The sequence below is a fragment of the Rutidosis leptorrhynchoides genome, chromosome 7 (assembly GCF_046630445.1).
Source record: "Rutidosis leptorrhynchoides isolate AG116_Rl617_1_P2 chromosome 7, CSIRO_AGI_Rlap_v1, whole genome shotgun sequence".
NCBI classification, from domain to species: Eukaryota; Viridiplantae; Streptophyta; class Magnoliopsida; order Asterales; family Asteraceae; genus Rutidosis; species Rutidosis leptorrhynchoides.
The window spans coordinates 145,524,605-145,546,778 of record NC_092339.1 but is presented as its reverse complement, the minus strand read 5'-3'; positions in this window follow the sequence as shown (position 1 = coordinate 145,546,778).

The window sequence follows — 22,174 nt, the reverse complement described above, 5'->3', positions numbered from 1 at the left end:
ATAATACGACTAAACAAATAAGGTTATATACATATATTATATATGTATTTTATATTAGAAGTAATATCATTACAAATATTAATAATAATATTAATAACAATAATGATAAAGGAAGTAATGAAAATAATATTAATATATCAATTATATGCAAACTTGTAATTTAATATAATACCATTTATAAATTATGTAATATTATATTATGTGATGCCATCTACAGAATAGTTAATATTATATATATTTTATGTATTTTATTTAATAGAAAACCTATATAGATTCATAATAACATATATATATATATATATATATATATATATATATATATATACATATATATATATATATATATATATATATATATATATATATATATATATATATATATATATATATATATATATATTTCTTTTAACAGTAACTTAAATATCCTAATTATTACATTCCAATTAATTAAAGTATTCTTTGTTAAATCATAATATTATATATTCTTATATTTATATTTATATATTATATATACATATTTTTATTTTTTTTACAAATAAATGTTCGTGAATCGTCGGAGATGGTCAAAGTCAAATGAATTCATGTAAATAGTTCAAACATTATGAAACTCAATTTAATAGACTTTGCTTATTGTGTCGAAATCATGTAAGATTAAGTTTAAATTTGGTCAGAAATTCCCGGGTCATCACACATCAGGAAGGCGTCGACACCAATGGTTATGCTCATTACGGAACGGAACGTCCCCGTATTCCCCAGGAATCACAACACTACCGGAGCGGGGCTGTGGCTCCGAGGGTCCTGGGGCAAGTAGAGCTGGAATCTCCGGGGGGTCCTGGGTTCCGTCTAAGGTAACCACTGGGGCAGGTGTGACAACCCGGAAATTTCCGACCAAATTTAAACTTTATTCTTATATGAAATCGACACGATAAGCAAAGTCTATTAAACTGAGTCTCAAAATTTATGAACTGTTTACATGGATACATTTAACCTTTGATCATCCTCGGCGATTCACGAACAAATGTATGTAAATATTATGTATATATATATATATAATAAATATTCAATAAATTTTATCATTAATAAATGATGATATTAAATTACAAGTTTAATTTCAATGGTTATCATTATTGTCATTAAAATTATAAAATGAAATTCGTTACATGTATTTATTTATATTAATATTATTTTGATTATTATTATCATTATTGTTATTAACAGTATTATCAAATCATTATTATTATTATCTTTATTAATATTAATATAATTAATATCATTATTAATATGGGTACTGAAAATTTTCATTTTTTAAATTACTTTCATTATTTCTTTTAACATTATTAATGTTAGTATCTCTATTATTATTATTACTAGTATTTCAATTATCATTTAATATTATTAATATAATTATTATTAATTAGTATTATAATTATTAATACCTTTATTAATTAAATTATAATAACATATAACAAGGACAGATATCATAATTTGTTTGATTGTATATGTCTGTTCTATTTTTTTATTCGTTGATTGAAAGCTGGGTAATCCTTGTCTATAAATCGATTCCTGTCAATTTCAAAAATCAATTAGGATCTAGTTTAACTATTAAATCATGTACTAAACATATAATATATGTATACATTATACATAGGCATATGCAGAGGAACACATACATATACTAACACCATCTTCTTTCTTTACTATCATTACCGAGAACACCATTAACCCTTCTTCTTTAACATCACAACCACCATCATCTGTTAAACCACAAGCATAATCATCGCTGTCGAACTCCATTATCAAACCCTTACAACAACACCACCTTAACCACATCCGCCACCCACCTCAATAACTATTACATTTTCTGTTTTGATTTCATTATTTGAACAAATCATAACAACTTCGGATATTTCTTGTTCATGCTACCACCACCGGATTATCAATTACCATTACACCTCAAAGCTACAGCTGCTGTGTATTGTTAAAACGCGAAAGTAATAAATAGAAGAAATGATTAACAGTACTCAACTGTTACTACTACGCCACATGCTTTCTGTTTCAGTTCCATACAGACACAACCCAAACAAACCCATTTCCATTTCGACTTTTCTATTTAATGGAACACCTTAAAACCCACTACGTTTGTTTTCTGTTTACTGCTTTGATAATTAAACCAGGTGATCTTTCTTGTTCCTAACTTGTTTATAAACTGCTGCTACTGTAGCATTTTATTCGATAAATAGCTGATCAAACTGCTATAGCTTTCTATTGGAACTAAAAAACCTAGTGTATTAAAATAGAAAAGAAATATAAAAGGTGGTTTAGGTGACCGACATAGTTAGTGGTGGGGGTACATATATCTATCATGTACATGACTTTCGGGTCATGCTTATGGCTTTTAGGAAGTGGATAAATTAAATACAGACAAAAGGCTTTATTAGCAAACAATATTAAATTGTTAGGACAAAAATTGGATTAGATCTTTTTATGAGTAGAGAACGATAGGATGATGGAAGAATATGTTAATAATGACGATGATGGTTTGATATGGGTTATGATCAAACGTAAACTATGATGATGAATGAAGTATGTTGATGAGGTCATATAAATATAAGATAATGGTACGTAATACAGATAATGAAAGTGAACCGAATGATTAAGGGTTTTAACTCTTTTTATGGCTGTTGGGCTAACCTAGTTGTCGGGCTAAAAGAACTGTTTTGGGTCGTGTGACTGTTGGGCTGAAAGGAAATTGGGCTAAGTTATAGAGGGGATAAGGGTTATATAGTTTAATCAGCGAATTGAAACAGATACAGTGAATTAGAGGAATGGTTAAGGGGTGTTGTGAGGTTAACAAGAGGTCATAGGTTCAATCCTGAACTATGGCGTTTTTTTTTTTAGAAAATGAAGAAGAAGAAGAAGAAGAAGAGGCAACAAATACGGGATATATATATATAAAGCTCACCTGAGTTAAAACAAAAAGTTGATATAGCTCAGATGGTTAAGAGGGGGTTCGGTTATTCGAGAGGTCACGGGTTCGAGCCCTGCAGTGGGCTATTTTTTTCAGAATTCATTTTTAAGAAGGTTCGTGAATCCGAGGCCAACCCTACAATTGTTCAATGTCGTAATACGTATTTTTACTACAAAATACAATAGGTGAGTTCATTTTCTCCCTTTTACTCTTTACATTTTTGGGACTGAGAATACATGCGCTGTTTTTACAACTGCTTTATTAAATGCCTTTGAAATATATTTTTAACTGCGAATACATGAAATGCTTTTATAAATGTTTGAAGAGATAGACACAAGCAAAACATTCCTCGAATGAATTATTATGCAGACAGAAGTTCTGCGGATTATTATTGAATTATGTGGACATGATAATTGCCACCATTGAATTATGTGGACATGATAATTGCCACCATTGAATTATGTGGACTTGATAATTGCCACCAATTGATGTGAATGTTATGTATCGAGAGAATGATTTTTATACACAGGTTATGTGTATTAGTTTTTGTGCACGAGATATGTGTACGGTTACTAAGATTTATGAAAAATGATTTGTGTACACGAAAAAGGTGTACTGTATTTAAAAGATATCGCATGTACATTATAGGTGGGTGTAGGATTCGGGCCCATTTGTACCATGCAGGATTTAAATCTTGTGGTCTATCAAAATGATGAATTTTATTGTTTTATGATAAATTTATGAACTTATCAACCTTCTGGTTGACACTTTAAAGCATGTTTATTCTCAGGTATGAAAGAAATCTTTCGCTGTGCATTTACTCATATTACATGAAGTCGTTCATGGCATATAGAGGTCAGAACCTCGCAATGGGACCAACTGTTGAAGACTTCGTCCAGATGGATTAGGACGGGTCCTTTCAGCAGGCGTATGGCTGCTGGTTCCGGAGGATGAAGCGCCGGGGTCACTGGTGGGTGTCGTCGACGAGATCGGAGGATCGGCAACAGTGGTAGGTGAAGTGGCTGAAGAGTCTGAATCGCTGCCCAAAATGATGACAGGTGGAATATCCGACATCTGAACAAGGAAAAATAACTTTTCCATGTCAGTAAGTCATAAAGCAAGCACGTATTAGGCAATACAGCAACCTAGCATGGCAGTAATAATAACAGTGCTAAACAGAAATAACATGTGAAAGCAGATAGTAATCATGCAATAGCGGAAATAAGCATACAACAAGTTCTCATGGCAGTGAAGATAAGCAATAGCATGCAGTAAGATCATACAGCAGAAAAAAAGTAGACAAAAGCATGCAGTAAGTTTTGCAGAAACAAGTAAACTAGCAAGTTGTAGATTAGTCCTATTAGTGAATCCTACTTAGGTTCGGTCTAGACTCACTAATGCAACATAATTCCCTACAACCAATGCTCTGATACCAAATGTGATGCCCCGTACAAAACCATCGTATACGATTCATCAACAACAGGATCTTCACACGGTCAAACACTATATGCTGTTTGAAAACCAGTTTGCATTCATAAACGATAGCGTTTTACAAAAGATAACGTGCATCCTACGAATAGGAGCATAAACATAAGTATTTGACCCTAAGGTCATTACAAAGCCATTGTTTGAAATTAACATAAACTACGAATGCAAAAGAAAAGTTTCATGAATGAGACATCTCTAGTAATGCAGCGGATAACTAATACAGCAGGTCCTTAACAGCAAGAAAGCAAATCTAACAGCGGAAGCAAGAAACCTCTAGGCACCTGAGAAATACACGCTTAAAAGTTAACACGAATGCTGGTGAGCTAGAGTTTAAGTTGTGACAGTAACGTAAGGTAGGCCACGAGATTTCAGTGTAACAAAATACTATGAAAAGTATATGTATAACCGTGGGCACCCGGTAACTAGACTTAATGTTTATAACCCCCTGAAAGTACACTTGGCGAGTGCGTATGTTCACAAAGTATTAAACACCCATTAAATGCTAGTGCAACTAGCCCGAGTGGGGATGTCAAACCCTATGGATCCATATCTAAGATTCGCGTTCACCGGTTCAAAAACCAATGACTAAACATTACCGTGCTAAGGGGAATGTTTATGCCGTTGTATAACCCACACACATATAAAGTTTAAGTACTCATGCCTAGTATGTAAAACGTAAAAATCACATGTATTCTCAGTCCCAAAATAGTTAAAGTAAAAAGGGATGCTATAACTTACAGTGATAAAAGCGGTAAAGTCGGTAATGGAAATACGCAAGTAGTAAGTCGGTCCGAAAGGTCGTCAACCTAAATAAAGGGTTACTAGGTCAGTAGGTTGTCTTTATAAATTCTAATAGTGCATAAAATAAGTTTAAGTGTCATCATCATCATCGTTCATTATCATAAAAGCTAAGTAAGTTCGACAAGAATAGAGATCGAAACAATAGGCTCACTTCGGTCAGCTGCTACGACCTATACGTAAATCGAAAAGACGCATAGTCAGTGGTTATGGCTCTGTATATGAGTCCCCTAACCGCTGACCAATTTTCAGAACCTAACTCGTCTTCATTTGACCGTGGCGATGGTTTAAGTGCGAGTAGGTCCGAATTTTCAGCACAACGTTACAAAGGAGTATTGACTTTCGGAAGGCCATAGATCATAAACCGTAACTCGGATTAAGACAAGGTCTAAATGGAAAATCATATACTCGAAACGAACTAACTGAAAATCAACTTTCCAGTAGCCCAGGTGGTCTGATCAGATACGAAAAACAGTAGGTAAGTGCTCCGGTGGGGTTCTTAATGCTTGATGCTCATCACAGTTCTCATCCTTGATGCTTGTAGCTTCAAGTGTACAACTCGTTGATGGATTAGCATCACCTTGACTAAGATTCCACCATCAACACACAATATGTTAAGACCAAGTAAGGATACAACTCAATCAAGAGTCTTAGATGGATGATGAACCAAGGTTACATCATATCCTTAGTCTTAACACAAATACAAGTCCTATTTACAAACAAAGTAACAAAATTTACATCAATCAAACAAGTATGAACATGATCTAAGTCAAATGAAGTGATGGAACCCTAAGCTAGAGAGCTTGGATCCCTTTCACACAATTTATAAGGTCACAAAGCTAGAAAGCTTGAACGTTTATTGTTCTTGAAGATCTTGAAGCATAAAGCTTGGATCTTTAAGTTACATGAAGATAACAAACACAAGTTTGAATCTTTCTAATAAAATAACAAGATCATAAGTTAGAAAACTTAGATCTAACAAAAATATATGGAGATTCAAGCTAGAAAGCTTGCATCTTGATTGTTCTTGAAGATCTTGAAGCATAAAGCTTGGATCTTTAAGATACATGAAGATTACAAACACAAGTTTGAATCTTTATAACAAAATAACAAGATTAAAGTAACAATAATCTAGATCTACAAAGTTGGTGAAGATTCAAAGCTAGAAAGCTTGAATCTTCCATGTTCTTGAAGGATTCATGCTTGAATCTCCAAGATCTAATCAAGATCAAAGCTAAAAAGCAAGATCTTTAATGATGATGATGACCACGAATTAGAAAGGAGAAGAAGAAAAAGCAAAACTTACAAGTTTCTAGAGTGAGAAAGACTAGAAAGGAAATAAGAGAGCAAGTGTGTGTGAAATTCAAATGAGAGCAAGTGTTAAATGGATGGGATTAGGCTAGTATTTATAGGCAAATGGGGGAGGGGGAGGCCTTTGTGGCCGTGATTTTGGTAGGGGGAGGGGGGGACACAAAGTTGCTTTTTGGTTAGTGGTTGTCTAAAGTAGGTACTTATGCTAGGATCCCATGTAACATTATGGATAATACTTGACATTTTTGCTAGCATGTTCCCTCTAATTAAATGGGTAATTGTCTTATATATTAATGGGTCACTAGTAATTAATAAGTGGGCTAATTAATTGGGCCACTAGCTAGGGTAGGGTGGGCTTAAGTCCAACAAGGTAGAAAGTCCAACAAGACTAACTAGTAAGCTTAATTAAATTCCTACGCGTAATTAAGCATCCAAAAACCCAGGTAATTATTATTATAAAATAATAATTAATATTTCGCAGTCATAATATTCCGGTGATCATGTTAAGTGTCCTACGTACTCTAAGGCACGTTTTAACATATAATTGGAAGTAAACCACGTATATCAAGTTTCCAGAGTATAAAGTAACACAGTACGCACAAATACGCAGTTTCGCAAAAATACAAGGCACGAAAGCAAGTCGAAAAAGTCGGGTCGTTACAAGACCAGTCCCCAAAACACACACATACCCAATTTTCTGCGAAAATACCCACAAAAACCCTCTTAAAATCACGATTTTTCACCGTTAATCATCAAATTTTTTGCTAAAATCATGCTGAGAAGAATCCTACCAAACAGTTTTTCAAGGAGATCGGTAATTTCTACATCTAAACACTCTTTAATCGAGATTTTTAGTGTTCTTGAGTAAAATTATACCTAATTTGATTTTGATGATTTCTAGTCTAATTTGCTTAGATTGTTTGTATATTATGCTTGTATAGCCTAAATTGATGCTATTTAACATGATTAGAAGCCTTAAACTTCAAATTTTGAATAATCTAGGATTTGTGTTCTTTAGCAAAATTGGGGCTTTTTGATATAAACGGGTTATGGCCGAATTTTGTTGTTAATTCATGCTTAATTAAGTAGTGTAACATGTTTAGGTTGCTAAATAATCAAAAAGCTTAATCATAAACATGATTTTTGAGCAAGATTGTTGACTTTTTGAGTCTAAAGTGCATGAACTTGATTTAATTGACATGAAAAACTTGTTTAATTGCTATAATAATTATTTTTGACATGTTTTAAAAGATGAATGCTAAGAAACATTGTATACATTTTCATATATGTTTATTTGTAAAAGTGTAGAATTGTGAATATTATGAAAATGTGTATAAGTTATTATTGTTAAAACATGTCATTATGGTTATTTTAAGTAATGATTTTGTTAACACTAATGCATATTTGGATGCAAAAAATATTGTGTTTAATATGTTTTGCAGACTGAAAGGGGTGAAACTTCATCCGCTTCCCAGGCTCACAATGCTCCTCCTGAGAATGCAGACGAACAGGAGATTAACGACCAATACAGACAAAATCTACCGCATCAATTCATTTCATATTCAAATATACAATTGAGACAGATTTACACCCTAATTTAAGATTTGACAGATATTGGATAGATTATCCAAAATATCAGAGGAACTTAAACATTCTTCAGTCAAATAATGTTGAAGTACCCAGGGTAATAGATTGGGAACCTTTAGAAATAGTGGGATTGGCCGAGCCAATCAGAGAATTACTTACACAAATGTATGGTAATTCTAGTTTTAATGATTAGGAATGATTATTCAATATACGTAGGCCTGTATATAGAGAATGGTGTGTGGAATTATTATGTAGTGTTGAAATAAATGATCGAGTAGCTACCTTAACCGATCGGAGCTTTATTAGATTTTTGTTAGGAGGTGTGATGGGCCATATGTCTCTATTAGATATGGCTCAGGCTTTGTGTATATATACGCCTGAGGAACTAGCATCTACTAATTGTCAAAGGTTGATAATTAATGGTAGGAGGGTTGATGAAAATTTTGATATGAATGGAATATGGAGTAGAATGTGTAGTGACCCGAACTTTTCCATGTTTATATATATTAAATGAAATTGTTATTTACATGATTAAGTGTTTCCAAAATGTTAAGCAATCAAACTTGTTAAGACTTGATTAATTGAAATAGGTTTCATATAGACAATTGACCACCCAAGTTGACCGGTGATTCACGAACGTTAAAACTTGTAAAAACTATATGATGACATATATATGATTATATATATAGTTAACATGATATTATGATAAGTAAGTATCCCATTAGGTATTTTAACAATGAATTATATACATAAAATTGAGTTTATTGAATTAAGAAACTCGAAACGATATATATAACGATTATCGTTATAACAACGTCTTACTAAATTCATATGAATCATATTAAGATATTGATACACTATGTTTAATCATGATAAATGATAAGTAAACATGTCATTAAGTGTATTAACAATGAACTACATATGTAAAAACAAGACTACTAACTTAATGATTTCGAAACGAGACATATATGTAACGATTATCGTTGTAACAACATTTAACTGTATGTATATCATACTAAGATATATTAATATATCATAATATCATGATAACGTAATAATTTAACATCTCTTTAGATATAATAAACAATGGGTTAACAACATTTAACAAGATCGTTAACCTAAAGGTTTCAAAACAACATTTACATGTAACGACTAACGATGACTTAACGACTCAGTTAAAATGTTTATACATGTACTGTTTTAATATGTATTCATACACTTTTGAAAGACTTTAAGACACTTATCAAAATACTTCTACTTAACAAAAATGCTTACAATTACATCCTCGTTCAGTTTCATCAACAATTCTACTTGTATGCACCCGTATTCATACTCGTACAATACACAGCTTTTAGATGTATGTACTATTGGTATATACACTCCAATGATCAGCACTTAACAGCCCATGTGAGTCACCTAACACATGTAGGAACCATCATTTGGCAACTAGCATGAAATATCTCATAAAATTACAAAAATATTAGTAATCATTCATGACTTATTTACATGTAAACAAAATTACACATCCTTTATATCTAATCCATATACCAACAACCAAAAACACCTACAAACACTTTCATTCTTCAATTTTCTTCATCTAATTGATCTCTCTCAAGTTCCATCTTCAAGTTCTAAGTGTTCTTCATAAATTTTATAAGTTCTAGTTTCATAAAATCAAGAATACTTCCAAGTTTGCTAGCTTACTTCCAATCTTGTAAAGTGATCATCCAACCTCAAGAAATCTTTCTTATTTATAGTAAGATATCTTTCTAATACAAGGTAATACTCATATTCAAACTTTGATTCAATTTCTATAACTATAACAATCTTATTTCGAGTGGAAATCTTACTTGAACTTGTTTTCGTGTCATGATTCTGCTTCAAGAACTTTCAAGCCATCCAAGGATCCTTTGAAGCTAGATCTATTTTTCTCATTTCCAGTAGGTTTATCCTTAAAACCTGAGGTAGTAATGATGTTCATAACACCATTCGATTCATATATATAAAACTTGATGGAATTCAACATATCAACAAGTTCATAATGTTAACTTGATCATAAAACCCATTCATGTAAAGTTATAACAAGCGGAAGCATGATTATTTAGAAAACAAGTTTATATGTTTAACCATTTAAATTGACTTCCATGTTAATATCAAGTCTTGAATATATGCTTACAATTAAGAACAAGAAGAGATGATTCATACCTCTTCAAGCTTGTTGAGGGTTGTTTACAAATGTGCAAGATGATGATGAAGATGAAGGCAAGAAAGCTTCTAACTTAAAGCCTCAAGTGTGTAATACCCCAAGCTATAACCCCAACACTCTTGACTTTAGTTAGGATTTGTTTGACACTTGAATTGAGCTTGTAAAAAAACAAATTAAGAACCCTCCTTTGAGTAAAAAAGGCTACGGCCCTAACAGCATACAGTAGCAGAATTTTGCAGTTTTTACAAGCTCTTATTTTCTAGTTTCACTTGAAAGAATAAGTCAAATCTTTGGTCTAAGAGTTGCCCATGCATATATGGACTTGTGTAGTCTTAAAAGTAACAAAACAAAGCAAGCATGGGAGAGTCTAGGAGTCCCCAAAATCTGCCCAATATTTTTTTATAAAATAATTTTTTTAATATACATATATATATATATCTATATATATATATATATATATATATATATATATATATATATATATATATATATATATATATATATATATATAAAACATGCGTTTGTTATGTTACTTTCACATTTTATAAACCTTTTATAAAATATAACACAATATAATCATTTAAACTTATAAACAATTATATATAAATCATCCAAATAATTTATCTCAAGTGATAACATTTTAGAAAACCGATTTTATAAAATCCAAGTGTCGTGTATTTATTTAACGACCCAATCTTTAAGATTAAATACATATAAAGTGTCGGTAAGCTTGTTATTGGGTATGACCCGACTTGGATCATAACACATTAGCCACATGAATTTAATATGTCTCTCGGGCATTCGAAATACCTTCAATCTCCTACTTGCACGAGAAACATAAGAAATTAATGCAAGTGATGGATACCAACTAACGACCGTCCATCACCCCCAATATGTTATGACTTTGTGCCATTCAATAACATCATCCTTTTCGAGTTCCCATCTTGAATATGAATAGGTGAATCTTTTCATTATATCCTTTCTACCTAGATGTCATGTTAAATCCAAGAGACACAGAGTAATCACTCTCTTCTAGATTTAACTTTATCAGGCCTTAGACATCTGACTCTCAACGAATAAGAGGGACAAATTCCATCTTGACTACATACGTCCTAAATATATACCTTGCATTATACCTGAGCTCTTCCTTATGACCTACCATATTTCATAATAGCGAAGGAAAGAATCAAGGCACAATACTTGGTAAATATCTGAACCCAATATGTATCTCAGGTCAGAGGATACAATGATATTCGCCTTTACTCAAGATTACGTGTGATCAACCACAAAGGCTCCATTTAGTAAATCTTGAGAGCGGGTCTTCCAATATTTGTATCCGACAAATATCTATGAACCTTGGTTGCAACCTTGCCCCACATTCATCCAGTGAATGTATACCAATCCAAGTTCATAATAGTCTAAACCTCACACTTGTTCCTACAAATGTAATCGACTACGAAATTTAGAATAATTACTTATTCATGGATGAAATATGCAAAATAGGAACATGACTCAAGATTAATAAATTAATACCATAATTATATTAATGAGTTTGGACAAATTCATTCCATTACAATACATAAAACAGATCACAACCAATCACTAGAATATCGAAGCCCTAATGCACTAACATGCCCTTGATGTTTTGCACCATGTAAGAGCTTCGTGAGTGGATCAACTATATTAAGATCTGTATGAACTTTATGAATACATATCTTTCCCTTTTCAACTTCATCCCTTATGTAGTTGAATCTCTGCTCAATGTGACGGGTCTTTTGGTGAGCATGAGGTTCCTTGATTTGAGCAATCGCACCCTCGTTGTCACAAAAGATCTCAAGAGGGTCCTGAATGGAAGGGAATACTCCTAAGTCATCGATGAATTTCTTCATCCATGCAGCTCCCTGAGCTGCCAATAAGGCGGCAATGTACTCTGACTCTGTAGTGGATAAAGCAACAACATCCTATTTTGAACTCTTCCAGGAGACCGCACCTCCATTTAATGTGAAGACATAACCGGATTGTGATCGTGAATCATCTCGATCAGTTTGGAAACTCGCGTCCACGTAACCCTTTACTGTGAGTTCTTCTTCACCAGACCCATATATTAGAAACATATCCTTAGTCCTCCTAAGGTATTTCAATATACTTTTAACAGAAATCCAATGATTGTTTCCTGGGTTATTCTGGTATCTACTTGTCAGGCTAAGAGCGCATGACACATCTGGTCTAGTGCATATCATTGCATACATGATTGACCTAATAGCAGATGCGTACGGGACTTTTTTCATTCTCTCTTATTCATCTTTCGTGGTAGGACACTGAGATGAACTGAGAGGCGTTCCTCTTTGAATAGGTACCAAACCTTTCTTAGAGTTGTCCATCTTAAACCTTTTCAAGATCTTTTCAATGTATGTACTTTGATTTAAACCTATCAGTTTCTTGGATCTATCCCTGTAGATCCCAATCCCCAAAACGTATTGTGCTTCTCCAAGATCCTTAATGGAGAAGCATTTACTTAACCAAGTTTTAACTCCTTGCATTGCCGGAATATCGTTCCCAAATAATAATATATCATCCACATATAATACAAGGAACATGATAGTGCTCCCACTAGCTTTCTTGTATACACAAGCTTCATCACCATTTTTAATGAAGCCAAATTTCTTGGCCTCCTCATTAAAATGATGATTCCACGTTCTAGATGCTTGTTTCAATCCATAGATTGACTTCTTTAACTTGCATACCTTTTTAGGATATTTTGGATCAACAAAACCTTCAGGCTGAACCATATAGACATCTTCCTCAAGATGTCCATTTAGGAAAGCGGTCTTGACATCCATTTGCCATATTTCATAATCATAATGAGCAGTAATGGCAAGTAATATCCTAATAGACTTTAGCATTGCCACAGGCGAAAAAGTTTCATTATAGTCAACCCCTTGAGTTTGAGTGAAACCTTTTGCTACAAGTCTAGCTTTATATGTATCCAAGTTTCCATGTATGTCAGTTTTCATTTTGAAAAGCCATTTTCAATCAACTAGCCTGGAGCCAGTAGGTTGTACAACCAGTTCCCAAACTTGGTTGTCATACATGGATTGCATCTCGGCGTTCATGGCTTCCTGCCATTTATCTTTATCAATCCTTGATAAAGCATCTTGGTAGTTTGTTGGTTCATCCAAATCGACCACATAGCAACCATCCATGAGAAACCCATATCTCTCAGGAGGATTACTAATCCTACCAGATCTGCGAGCGTCTTGTATACTTTGATCATCCATTTGATCATTCTCAACACTTTCATGTTGAGCGCTAGTATCAACCAATTGTGTATTATCTACTTGATCTTGAACCTCTTCAATATCTATCTTCCTTTCACTATTTCCTTCCATTAGGAACTTAGTTTCAAGGAATTCTGCTTTCGAAGCAACAAATACATTTTGCTCGGATGGATCATAGAAACAGTATCCCATATCATCCTTAGGATATCCTATGAAGATACACTTCGTGGATCGAGCATTCAACTTATTAGGGACATAACACTTAGGGTAAGCTTCACATCCCCATACCTTTAAGTATGATAGAGATGGAGATTTTCCAAACCACATCTCATGAGGTGTTCGTTCCACTTTCTTGGTTGGGGCTATATTTAAAATATAAGCTGCGGAGCATAGACAATAATCCTAAAATGATAGAGGTAATAAGCTTCTATCCATCATAGATCGAACCATATCCATTAGGGTTCGGTTCCTCCTTTCGGAAACTCCATTTAGTTGGGGTGTTCCAGGAGGAGTAAGTTGCGAGATAATCCCGCAACTTCTAAGATGATCTTGGAAAGCATCGCTTAGGTATTCACCTCCTCTATCGATACGAAGTACCTTGATTGTCTTATTGAGTTGATTATGTACTTCGTTTTGATACTCTTTGAATGCGTCAAAAGTTTCGTCCTTATGTCTTAACAAGTAGACATATCCGAAACGACTGAAGTCATCAATGAAAGTAACGAAGTATCTTTCACCATTCCTAGTTATGGGCTTAAATTGTCCACATACATCCGAATGTATTAATCCCAATAAGTCCTTAGCCCTTTCATAGGTCCCTTTGAAAGGTGCTTTAGTCATTTTGCCTTGTAAATAAGATTCACATACATCAAACGAGTCTAGTTCATTTGATTTCAATAGTCCATTCTTTTGAAGTGTATGCATTCGATTCTTGTTTATGTAACCAAGGCGACAATGCTATAAGTAGGAGTCACTCAAATCCCTTTTGAGTTTCTTGGTGTTTGCATGGAACATTGAGCTATTGTATGATGTGTCATCATGAACCAATTCATAAATACCATTTGAAGGCGAAGCCTTAAAATAGAACACATTATCTAAAGAAACATGGATATCATCATTAATAAAATTAAGATTAAAACCATAATGTTTCAAACGGATACAGAAATAATATTTCGAGACAAATCGGGTGCATACAAAACATTTTTCAAAATAAGCTCCAAACCACTTGGTAGCTTCAAAACAAAGTCTCCTTGAGCTTTCACTTGCACCCTTGCTCCATTTCCCATGAAGAGACTTGTTGTTCCCGCATCCTGATCACTTCTTTTGAACCCCTGCAAAGAATTGCAGATGTGAGTTCCACATCCTGTGTCTAATACCCATGTATTAGAAGAAGTAATACTAAGCTCAATGTATACCATATATACATTACCTGAGGTTTGCCCTGCATCCCTCTTTTCCTTCAACTCCTTTAGGTAGACCGGGCAGTTGCGTTTCCAGTGACCCATTTCACCGCAACCAAAGCACGGATATTCCTTGAGGTTAGCTTTACCGGCAACCTTTTGCTTCTTGTTGTTATTGGTTGGGGTAACCATCTTCCCTTTTCCCTTGCCCTTGCCTTGGTAGGCGGGTCCTTTCCTCTTAGCCACCTTTGGCTTAGAAGTGTTATTGGTTTTGGACCCGCCTTCATTGATCATAAACATGGGTGAAGCCCTTTTACCCATGCTCGCTTCAGCCGTCTTAAGCATGGCGTGTAATTCGCCAATTGATGTGGTAGCATGAGGGTACGAAATAGTATTATTTTTAATACAAAATACTACAAAATATGACACAAGTTTTATTAATTTACGGATGGGATATACCTAAACCTTGCTACAACACTATAGGCAGTGTACCTAATCGTAGAGTAGTGTAGTTTTTAGTAAGTCCGGTTCGTTCCACAGGGAGCTGGTGAAGTTAACGCTATATTATTAAGTTTATTTGTAAAAATATATATATAAATAAGTAGTAGTATTATTATAAAATGGGGGTTTTACCGTTTAATAATCGGTTTGTCGATTTTAAGCGTAAAAATAAATGACAAAAATTAAAGTGCATAAAATAAATTGCGATAAATAAAATGACAGAAAATAAAATTGCGAGTAATAAAATGACAGTAAATAAAGATACGATGAGAAATATAATAAAAGAATTATGCTTATTTAAACTTCCGTAATCATGATGTTTGACGTGTTGATTTTAATTTATTACCATGGGTTAATTGTCCTTTGTCCTGGTTTATTTGATACATCTATCTGGTTTTTATCCATAATAGTCCATCGGTCATAAATATAAAGTGCGAGTATCCTCGTCAAATTACCCTTATACCCGAAGTCAAATATTCCAACTGATTAAGGATTTAAACTGTGACGCAGTTATCACTTCTGTCAACAATTACACCAGTTATCACTGTATGTAATCCACCCCTGTTTTAATTAGTTTATGAATATTAATTCATCCACTTGATCAGAATGAATAATCAATTACCCAACCCAATTGATTAATTAAATGATTATAACAGATTCCATATGAACATCACTAAATAGGACAACCATAATCATTATTAATTATTAGGTTAATTAATTTGAAGATAGGTTCGACAGACTCCAATGAGTTGTCACTCAATTAGACAATACCCCCCATCTATTAATAGTCAATAGTTCAATTTCCACAAGTGTCGGTCTTTTGCCCAAACCTTAATTATGGTACAAAGCCCAATTACCCAATTTTAGTAATTAGCCCAACATCATGATTACTTCGTTTTAAATAAGCATAATAATAACTTAGCTACGAGACATTAAATTAAAAAGGTTGAACATAACTTACAATGATTAAAAATAGCGTAGCGTTACATGGACAGAATTTCGACTTACACACTCAAACGATCTCTATCATAAATCTTATTATTATCATAATTTAAAATTAAAATTAAGATTATTGTTATATCTTATTAAGTTAACATTATGATAGAGATATAGAATATAGATATTGATATTTGATATTAAGGATAGAAAAAAAAAAATCGAATAGAAAAAGGTATCGATTATTTCATCGATTTACATAGCCTTTTATAGGCGAATTGTAAATTGAAATTTTCACTTATGACCCCTTAACTATGCTCAATTAACAACTTTTTATTATTTAATATTATTCTTATTATGAATTATTTAAATATTATATTTTATTCTTGTGCATAGTTGACTCGTAATTTTTACACCGTTGCGTCGAGCGCTGAAAGTTGGTTCATGCCCCGGTTCCGGATTTTCGAACGTCCTTTCGTATAATTTAATATCTTGTACTTTGCGTTTTGTAACTTGTACTCTTGTCATTTTTAGACGTTCTTCATCAATAATTTGAACCTTTTTGATTGTATCTTGTACTTTTGAGCTTTTTGGACCTTTGCGTCTTCAAATCTTCGTTTTCGCCTTTTGTCTTCGCACTTATTTAAAATAAACGAATATTACTCGAAAATGGAACAATTGCAACTAAAATCTTGTCTTTCTTGGGGGATTTTGCTATGAAATATATGTTCCTTTTTAGCCTTATCAATATCCCCACACTTGAGCGTTGCTTGTCCTCAAGCAATACAGAACTTGAAATAAAAACATACATGAATCACTTTTTTATTCATCACACTTTGTACATCAGTGATTTTGATATAGCGGTATAAACAATGACAGTAATGATGGTTAAAGGTGGGTGTGTCATCCACAGTTGCCTCGGGTTTAGGTCAACGACACTTGCAATCAAATAGCCGATTTACTTTCGGTTTCCAAAGCAAAGTGCACATTTGAAAGGCGGTTTACAGTCCCACATGACTATAAAAATTTAGATCCTTTAGGAAATAGGATCTTTATGAAAACATTTGATCTTTTGAAAATTCAATCTAGCTTTTACCCTAGATAAGTTTTCTGATTTGATCCACCATTGGTGTTGCAAAATATATTTGTGGATCAATATTTTGGCTAAAAACATTTAGGTTCGTGTAATCCACTGCTATCCCGGTATCGGAAAGCACACATCCAGTTTACTTGTTCCGTATATTACCTTTCGGTAAACTACCGTCCGGTTGTAAAGGAAAGCGATGAACAAGAAACTGTTAAGGCAATGTCCCGTGACATGCAGATGATTATGGTCTTTTAACGTGTCGGATGCTAGAACTATCCTTGGTAGGAGCGATAGTAAAGATCATCCTATGATTTTTCGGTCTGGCACAAGGTCCTGTATTTGACCATGCTATGCAACCACCGTTCTTACGGTTGACACCCGATTTGGTTCAGGTGACCTAATGAATTCTGATGAATTCTTAGGATTTTACGTTCAATGGTAATGAACGCATTGAAAATGGGTTTTCAGAAAACAAATCGGTTTGTATTTTTGATCAAAATATTTTCTCGTTCAAGCTCGAGTTTAGATATCATTGAATTCCATGAGTTTGAATTCTCAATCTTTAAGGTCAATCTCTAGGATTGAGTAATATCAGTCTTAAAAGCTGATTTTTAATCTTTAAGGAGATTATCCTTTCTGGGGATCTGATTCATTAGTCTTATCAAGCTAATTTGCACGGTGCCCTCCCCAATTTACAAGATAAATCCTTCTCATGGTTAGGATAAATCTGACCACATGGCGACCCTGTTTGATGCTGAGGTCCGTGGATTTCCTGCTGATTTTAGTGATGACTTTTCTAGGTTTTTCGTCAACCTACAGCTGGTCTGGACGACAACTTCATGACCTAAATCAAGAAGCGCGTGTCTTTTTCGGAAGACTTTACTTCCTTTTAATGATGGAATTGATTCATCGTGTAGATCCATCTTTCTTTCAAATGTATTACAGTAAACCGGGTAAAACTGATTAGTATCGTCCAAAGCAAAAGTACCTGCAATAATCTTGTACAAAAATATGTGATATATGTTTTAAATTGAATAACTTGGTACATTCTTCCCACACTTAGTTTCTTTCTTTGCCTTTTTATTTTCTTTTATTTCATTTTAAATGAATTCAAGCGTTTTAGGGTGTTTCTCAATTTATGTCCTTTTCGAGGTAACGATAATTTCGGTATTATCACCTAGTTTTCACCGTTCATAAATATGTATAAACATGATTTTAAATTCATTTAGTTGAAAATTTTTCAAATTTTCACAAAATTTGGCAAATAAACTAAGTGCAAACCCGAGAGAATTTATAACCCTTCCCCACACTTGAGATCATGCAATGCCCTCATTTGCATGAAATCTGACTATAATTATAAATTCATGAGGGTGATTAGTGTAGAAAAGTGATTAAAAATACCCAGTTTGTAAGCATATTATTTTACATCACATTTGATATTTTGCTTATTGTCGTTAAAATCAGTAGCTATTGCTGAACTTAATGTTAGCCTTTGAAAGTGCGTTGTTCTACCCTGTTTTGTACATAATATAAAATACAAACATATATATACATATTTTTGAAGTTGGGTATATTACCCCACGTTTAAAAATTTATAAAGTCTAATATCTTTTTGGCATACTTTAGATCAATAAAATTAAAAATAATGATAACAAAATTTGTCGTCCCACCCTTGGGTAAAGCAATTTCGGCTTAATGACCTAGTCTTCAACTCACGACGAATTTTAGAAATCATTTTTTCAACTTAATGAATTAAAGTAAATTTTGTTTTTAAATATCACACAAAACTTAAAAGCATATTAATTTCATATAAAACCTAAAAAAAAAAAACAAAAATTCAGAATGGGGGGAGAAAACTAGTTCTTTAGTGTCTGCTAGCGGAAAAGACCAATCGGATTCCATTCTCGGAACTACACGAGAACAGAACAACTAACTCTAGATAACATTTTCTTAGAACATTTGAATCTCCCCACACTTAGGTAGCTGTGGTGTCGAAATTGTGATTAACTTCATCGTCAATTTCTTTTGGTCCATAATCAACTTGCCTATCTGTGACTTTTTCTTTAAGCCAGTGCCCGGCTTCTTCCGTAATATCCCAAAATTCAACTAGTTTCGCCTTTTCTTTAGGCGACAGATTGGATACTAACCGGTTACATAACTTAAAGTTCCCCTTACTTCTAGCATCGATAGCCCGTTTAAAAAGTTTCTTCATTGAACTGTTAATAACGGGGTCATTTAATTTCGTATCAACAACGGGGTTCTTTATTATCAAGTCATCATTAGGTTTTACTTCATTTTCCCCACACTTAGGCGTTTTATTATTGCTAAGCACTACCGTTGGAGTTGGTAAAACAACATGGTTATTACCAATCGTTTTTACTGGTTCAACGGTTTTAGTTGGTGGAGATTTAGACTTTCGAATCATAAAGGTGATTGATTTGTTACCACTTTTAAGTGTCATTCTTCCATTTCCTACATCAAATAACGCCCCGGTGGACGCTAAGAATGGTCGACCTAAAATTAGAGGAATGTTTGGGTCCTCTTCTATGTCAATGACAATAAATTCGACTAGAAAGGTTAAATTGCCTACTTGAACGGGTAGGTTGTCAGCAATTCCAACTGGGTGCTTAATGGTTTGATCAAAGAGTCGAACACTCATATCCGTTGGATTTAACTTACCTACACCTAATCTTTTATATAATGAAAGAGGCATAACACTTACACTCGCACCTAAATCTGCTAGTGCATCATACATGACACAATCACTAAGTAGACAAGGAACAATAAATTCACCCGGATCACCTACCCTAGGTGGAGGTTTTGGTGGAACTGTCTTCACCGGGTTTATATTTACGGCTTTTATTTCTTGCACTTTCTTATTCTTTTTCTTCTTCTTCTTTCCAGAGGTATCACAATCTTTATTACCTATCACTTGCTCATACTCAACTCCTTTTCTTGGAAACGGGATGGGTGGTTTGTATGGTGCCACCACTGGCTTTACATACTCGGGTGGTGGTGGTGTAACTTCTTCATTGTTACTCTCATCTAAAACCTTCCCATCTTCTGGTGCTGGTTTTTCAGAATTCGTTGAAACCATATTAACATTCTCATTCCGAGGATTTACTTCAGTATTACTCGGTAGCTTTCCTTGTTCCCTCTCACTCATCATGCTAGCAAGAGTACCTACGTGTTTTTTAAGATTCAAAATGGAAGCTTGTTGAGTTCTTAATGACTGATCAAACCTCTCGTTCGTTTGGGTTTGAGTTTCAATAAATTGTGTTTGAGATTCAACTAGCTTGAATACCACGTCTTCCATATTTGACTTTTTCTCTTCGGTTTGTTGTTGTGGTTTATATAAGCCAGGTATTTGTTGATTGAAAGTGTTGTTTTGAGTTGGTTGGTTATTCGGACCTTGTTGGTTATACCAGTTATTTTCGGGTCCTTTTGGATTGTAAAGAATGTTTTGATTTCGATTGAAGTTTAGCTTTGGCGGTTGATAATTATTTTGATAATTATTTCCAGGCCTTTGGTTCATATAGGAAACATTCTCTCGTTGTTCCAATGTTGGTTCAATGTGACAATCTTTCAATAAGTGTGGTCCACCGCATAGCTCACAACTGATTCGTATTGCGTGAATATCTTTATTCATCTTTTCCATTCGTCTTTCGAAAGCATCTATTTTTGCGGAAACGGAATCAAAGTCATGGCTAGAATCGGCTCTAGCCACTTTAGATGAACGAAAAATATCTTTTTCTTGGTGCCACTCATGCGAGTGGGAGGCTGTGTTATCAATAATTTTGTAAGCTTCAGTTGCGGTTTTCTTCATAATGGAACCACCAGCTGTTATGTCGATGTCTTTTCGTGTAGCAACGTTGACACCTTGGTAGAATATTTGTACTATTTGGTAAGTGTCTAAACCGTGTTGAGGACATCCTCTCAACTTCCTTCCGAATCTTGTCCACGCCTCATATAATGTTTCATTTGGCTTTTGCGCGAACGTAACAATTTCTCCTTGAAGTCTCACGGCTTTAGATGCCGGAAAGAATTGTTTAAGAAATTTTTCAACTAAAACATCCCATGTGTCAATCGCCCCTTCAGGTAACGATTCTAACCAATCTTTGGCTTCTCCCTTTAAAGTCCAGGGAAACAACATGAGATAGATCTGCTCATCTTCCACTTCTCGGATTTTGAATAGTGTACAAATTCTTTTAAACGTACGAAGGTGTTCGTTAGGATCTTCATTCGGTGCACCACTGAATTGGCATTGGTTAGTTACCATGTGTAGGATTTGTCCTTTAATTTCATAATCTGGAGCATTAACTTCTGGTTTAATAATGGCGTGACCTTGGCCCGTGCGTGTGGCTCTCATTCGATCTTCCATACTTAGAGGTTCCGTTACTTCCATAATTGAATTTGTTGAATACGAATCACTAGAGGATTCTGATTTAATGGTTTGTGGCTCAGGAGGAATAATTAGTGGTTCAAGATCTTGGAATTGTCCTTGAATATGCTCCGGGTTCTTAATTGTGAAGTCGGGTTCAAAAGATGGATTATCGGAAATTTGAGTTGGAGTTCTTGTTCGACTAGATGACGATTCTAAAGAAAAATCAACTG